Raw genomic sequence first — 6,829 nt, 5'->3', positions numbered from 1 at the left:
TTAATGGAGTTACCTTTGCAAGTACTAAAGTTGATGATGATGAAGTAGAAATGATGTTATTAAATGATGTTATTATCTTCTTCCATTTGAAATTGTAAGAATTTACATCGTTTGGGAGAAACATCAATTACCTTTTTTGCACCATTTGGTTGTTAGATTTATAAATTCAACGTCCAAAATATGTGTCTCGGTACACCATTACCGACCAACATTGGCCTCTAAAGGACTGGAAATAGCGACCAATATACTTAGTCACTCAAAATATAATTTTTTGGGTCGCTAGGATGAACTTTTTTCCAAACCAAATCGTATAATAACGTTAAATATAGAGCGACCATAATTATGTTGACGCTTATAGCGACTTTACTTATTTGGACAATGATTTTCTTCGCTGACGGTGAATTAGCGACTAACCAACAACCACTATTTATTGGTCGTATACATTTTCGAAGTTCTCAACAAGACAAAATTTTCAAAATCATAATTACATAATATAATAGTAACATAACTTAAATTTTATCTATATCTTTATTAGATAAATGTTTTAACTTTCGTACAGGCCGGTGTTCTTAGAAAAAGAAGTCTAGTGAATGTGAATTTGCAAAGAGCATCTGACCTAATGAATATTAATGAAGAAAGCACTCTGTTAGGTTGACAATGACATTGAGAGACGAAAATTAGAGAAGCGAATTGGATCCCAATCAAATAAAAGCCTTTTTTAAAAAGAAACTAAACAAGTTAATAAACTAAAATGAAATAAAAGATTTTTAAAAAAGAAAAAATAATAATAATATGTGTCTAAGCACAGTAATGCAAAGTGTTTTGTCTCGTCTCGCGCCCAGAAGCTCTAAAATTGAGTGAATCTTATTATCAACTGACTTTTAAAATAAGTTATATATATTTTTTTAATGGATAAATTATAGCAATGGTTCCTCCTGTGTTGCTTGTAGCATTTTTATTCATATTGTTCATTTTATAATATTTTTATCTTCAATCTTTGAATATTTAATGGGGTTGTCCTAAAGGACAATTTTACTCCTTAATTAGCAAGCTCATAGTCCTGTCATTGTTTTTTAAATGAAATATAAATAGTTAAATAGAACTGAAAATTATGGTAGTCACCCCTCCTTGCTGTGCATTTTGGGAGAATGAAAATGAGATTTTTGACCGTTGGAGCACAATGTCTAAAATCAACTGTGAGAGGCAAGTCAAAAATGCCATGCCATGTGGGGTCTTCAACGGCTCTATTTTTTCTAAAATTGGAGAGAAAATGTGGCCCAAATAGCAGATAAACTTATTTTCCATCCATTCTACCATTGGCCAAGTCACGACTCTGTAAGACTTAATTTAACTATGTTTTTGACCTTTTCCGTTAAATACACTGTACACTACTATTAAAGAAAAAATAAATAAAGTTATATATTTAACCCACTTGCCCCATCGTCCGTGTCATTGCGTCATGTTCTACCTCATATCCAAGTTCCCTATTTATGAGAACACTGGAAAAAAAAAAAAAAAAAAAACCTCGATCAGATTAAAGTAAATCACAAGTGTAGAGAAAAATACTACCTCGTGTTTATCTTACAGACGCAGGAGAATTTCGACGTGGACAACCAATCCTTAATGACGATCGGGATTTCATTCCCATCTTTATCCTACGGATGCTAGAGAATTTCGACCTCACCTTGTATGTGATTAAACACACATGGACCACAGATCCTTATAAAAACATTAGACGAGAATTAAAAAAAAAAAAAAAAAAAAAAAACCTCGATCAGATTAAAGTAAATCACAAGTGTAGAGAAAAATACTACCTCGTGTTTATCTTACAGACGCAGGAGAATTTCGACGTGGACAACCAATCCTTAATGACGATCGGGATTTCATTCCCATCTTTATCCTACGGATGCTAGAGAATTTCGACCTCACCTTGTATGTGATTAAACACACATGGACCACAGATCCTTATAAAAACATTAGACGAGAATTAAGACGATCGGGATTTCATTCCCATTGTCACTTCACCTCACCCACTTGACCTAATATAATTGCTATGACACTAGATTTCTTCTAGTGGAATATTTATTAAACTCATTTCTATGAGATTTTTCTTGGAGAAAACTATTTCAAATTTGATAATAGAAAGAGGCCATAATATTTTTTCGACATTTTTCGAACAAAACTTAACTATTTCCCTTCTTTGGAATGATTGCAAAGCAGAGAATAGCAACCTGAACTTAGGAACGTTGACAAATTTCGTTGAAAATTTTGCCCAGCACTGTCAAGTTCCATCAGTTTTAAGCTATTGTTGCTTTATTCTTATATCTCATCTATCGAATTCTCATCAACGCATGTTTTATATAAATTGCATAAGCTATTATGATCATCAATATGCAATATTAAAATTTAATCGAAAAGTTTTGAAGTGGTAGCGTGAAACTGTGAAAAGTTGTTCCGATTAGACTTCGGTGTTAGAAAGTTGTGGAAAAATTCTTACTGTCTTATCGTCGTTATAGCCACCTCCAACTATTGTAATTATAGGGAGAAATGGGTGACGAGATTTATTTTCAAGGTAGAATCAAAAAGTTAACAATAAAGCCATAAATATGGAAAAAGCTAAACAACTGGTATTGATGTGACAAAATGTAAGTGAGCCATTCTTCTTCTTTTTCCCATCTTCTAATGATGTCGCATCGTGTATTGTCTGTATGATTTTTCTATCGAGAAATTCTGTACTTGTAACATGATTCTAAGGTTAATTACAATTACATTTTAGCTTGTCACCAAAAGAGGGTAAAATCCTCCCATATAGTTGCGGTGTAGAAATGATAGAAAATTTCTATAATATATATTATATTTTTTAACACATCACACAGTTGCGGGGATAGCTCAGTTGGGAGAGCGTCAGACTGAAGATCTGAAGGTCGCGTGTTCGATCCACGCTCACCGCATTTTTCGTTTATTTCTTTTTCTTCCCATCTACCAATGTCTGCATGCTTCTGGTGCAAATTACATTTTTACCCTACTGAACATAGGCCACTAAAAAACTAGGTGATAGCGTTCTAGTTGTATTGAATAAGCGTTTTGAACTGGATTTTTCTACAAATTTGTGGAACATATTGAGCTAAGATATTGAAGATGAGATAGACAATCCGCCCGAGCATGAATATGACCCTAGCACCCATCTAACGAACTCAAGTCTTCGATGGAGAACTAATGTTCAAGCCGTGCAATGAACTCATCAATGCCAGAACTCTTTGTAATGTCGTCAACATAAACACGAACAAAGATGCGACACTAATATAAAAGCCTAATAATCATTTTTCATGATTGATTGGCAATATTTAAAATAAATTTTAAAGGGAAAGATATTTTATTTTGGCCTACAAAAGTACACTAGTTAGAAAAAATTCATAAACATAAATGACTTTGGAATAAGTTGCCAAGTACCATTTCGAAAAGTGTTAAACTGTGTCAATGAGTGGAAAACATTTGTTAAAATGTGTCAATGAGCCGAAAACATTCTCATTTGAAATTAAAGAGTGAAAGTTTGACCATTATAAACAATATATCAATTTTTTATTTTTTATTTTTTATTATTAATTTATTTATTTTTATTTTTATTTTTTTACTTTTAATTTGGAGGAACACTTATAGGCTACACTAGACAAGCCATAAGCCATAGGGTAGCGTAGTATATCTATAAGGGTGGATATGTTGGATAAATTAGTGCATAATTTATGTTCGATAATTAATTATTTACGTGTCAAATATTGTATAAAGTTTCAACTTATTGAAATCAAGATACGTGAATTAAAATACGATCAAATCATGTGACTTACTAAAACATAGAAAATAAAATAAACGAAATATAAGATTGCAAATCTTTTTGAAGTTGATGTCGTCCCCTGCACTAGTGCTAATATAATCACATGAGTGACTATCTTCCAAAAAATAATGTTTTTTTTTTCCAAAGTTTGTTGGACAAACCAAAATGTTGGCAATATTCTTCACAAACAAGATAGAAACCAATTAAAATTGTTTGGATGAAATATTATTTCTGAAAAAAAACATATAGACCGAATTTTTATTTCAGAAAATAAAAAGAATATAATATTTAAAAAAAAAAACAGAAGAGAGAATTAGAAATAATTTTTTCTTGAATTGATATGGTATAGGAAAATTGAACTTAGTGGTGTTTTCATATGGATTTTCAAGTGTCGTTTTCAAATGGTGCATCTTTAGATATAGTTAGGGCAATGTTATTTTCATCCACATTTTTTTGTATATCTATTTCACTCTAAGTTCATCCCTATTAAAATTTAAAAATTAAAAAATATATATTATTTACATTCACGTCATATTCCATTATTGTCCTTATTAAATGTATTCATTTAAAACCATACATTCACATGGATTTTATATATTCATCCTACTTTAAATACACCTCTAACACTATAGATCCACTATCACTAAAATCATAAACTCTTTTAAACTAAATGAATGAAATAAGAACAAAGTTGAATTGATTGAACATTAAATTGACATATATTATTCACTTAACCATGTTAACAGTGTTTATTAGAAGTTTTATCATTCTTATTCATAAAACTCAATCCATCAATTGGCAAACCACCATAAATTAAAATCTAAATTTCTAGAGAAAGTATACCGAGTAACATTTGGAACTCATCGTGTTTGGACTAGGATTGGTTTGCTTCAATCATATCTTTGTGGTATGCTTAAATCCAAAATTGCAAATAGAAAAACATCAAATATTCAGATAAAAAAAGGCTTAACATGCCCGAATTTCTTATTTTTTATTTAGAAAAATATGTTTAACATAAATAGCAAGTAGAAAATATCGTATATTAAATTTAATTTGTAAATAATTCATCAATGTGAAATAAAAGAGGCACAAATCCATGCCGATAAAAATAAGGGAAAATTTCAAAAGTGAGAGATTAAGTATGGTATATTTCAAAATTAAGAAAAGAAGTTTCAAAATTCAAAAATCGGATTTTTATTAAAATTTATTTATAATTAAATTATTTTAATAATTTAATATATTTATGTCACAATTTTATACAATTTGGTCACAAATTAACAATTTAATTACTAATTTATTATTCTTTGATCACAAATCAAAAATTTTATGTCACAAATTATTTTACGATCACAATTCAAAAATTTTGTACGTCAAAGTTTGTTCATCGGTCACAAATCAAAAAATTAATTAGTCAGGGATTAAATTCTAGTTACAACTTATTGATTTATTAGTCACAACTTATTTCTCGGTCAAAAACAAAAAAAATTATAGGTCACATATTATTTTTCGATCACGAATAAAAATTTTATATAGGTCACAAATTATTCATTGGTCACAGAATCAAAACTTTTATTAGTCACAACTCATATATTCATTTCAAATTATTAATTTAATTGGTCACGAATAATTTTTTGGTCACAACTTAATTAATTGTAAGTCACAGTCGCAAATTTTAGGTCACAGATTATAAATTTAGTCACGATCACTATTCGACCACGTATTATTTATCGATTACAAATTAACAATTTACTGAACATAACATAATTGGTCACAAACAATCTTTCTACCCACTACAACACCGCCAACCACCACTTCGCCAAATCCTCCACCACCACCGTCAGCTTCACCAACGCCAACACCACCCAAATTTCCATCAACATACGACCACCACTACTCCAATAACCAAAAAAACACCACCACCACCACCACTACTACCCACACTACCGCACAACTATCACCACCCTATTAACCTGTAACAACACCACCGCAACCATTGTCGCCAAAACCACCACCACAGATCCATCAAACCGCAACCCACCACAGATACACCATCATTACCAAAACCTAACACCGTACTGCACCTCACCGCCAGATCCACCATCGCAACCCATCGTCAAACACCACCTATCACTAGATCCACCGTCCAACAACCACTCCTACATAGATCTATCCACCTTCATCATCATCAACAATTCCATAGCCCAAAACCAGTCGTGCGATGACACACATTGCTGTTCAGATCCACTCGCAGAGGGCGTAGTTGCTGCTAGAGGTGACACTCACTCCACTATGATGGTTTCATCGTCACAGTGTTGCCGGAGTGAGTGATTCAGTCGTCAGAGAAAAAATAAAAATGGGGATAAGAGAGAGAGAATGATTGACTTGGAATGAAATGATTTATTAAATCTTAAATGTCGAGAGAGAGAATAAGTGAAAAGATTAGGGTTTTCTGATTTTTGAATAGTAAAACTTTCCACCTGATTTTGAAATATGGGATTTTTAATGTATGGTATTGTGTAATTTCCACTAAACATAATATGATCAGGTAACTAAATTTAGCAAACACACAAAAATAAATAAATTAATAATAACAATAATAATTAAAGACCACAAATTAGAAAGAGTGCCTGAATCAATCACAAATTTAAAATAGCGATAATTAATTTTGTTTAAATTTAACATGTCGCAACTTGTCCAACAAATAATAGTAGTGTTATCATTGATTGTTCTTATGATTTATCCAAATCAATTATCTCTCATATAGATACATCTTTAACTAAAGACCTAAAAAATTGAGTCCTAGCATGATAGGGTGCAGCCCAGCCCTCTGTACATGAATGATGATCGTAGATAGACGAACAAGCCATTACTTTTCTAGGCGGCATTGGTCCACAAGTATGCCAATATACTGCACACAATTACATAGAAAAACATAAGTAGAAATATCACTTAGTCAATTAAAATTTTAATTTAACTTAATAGATATTTATCGAGATAAAA

General features: G+C 31.3%; 1 non-coding gene across 1 annotated transcript; it reads left to right on the top strand.

Annotated features, from left to right (window-relative positions):
• The first annotated feature begins 2,878 nt into the window (after positions 1-2,878).
• Positions 2,879-2,951, top strand: TRNAF-GAA. Its single transcript has one exon. It is a non-coding gene; the product is annotated as a tRNA-Phe (tRNA).
• The last annotated feature ends 3,878 nt before the right edge of the window (positions 2,952-6,829 follow it).

The sequence above is a fragment of the Olea europaea genome, chromosome 16 (assembly GCF_002742605.1).
Source record: "Olea europaea var. sylvestris chromosome 16, O_europaea_v1, whole genome shotgun sequence".
In the NCBI taxonomy this organism is placed as follows: domain Eukaryota; kingdom Viridiplantae; phylum Streptophyta; class Magnoliopsida; order Lamiales; family Oleaceae; genus Olea; species Olea europaea.
This window is presented reverse-complemented; position numbering and strand designations above follow the sequence as displayed.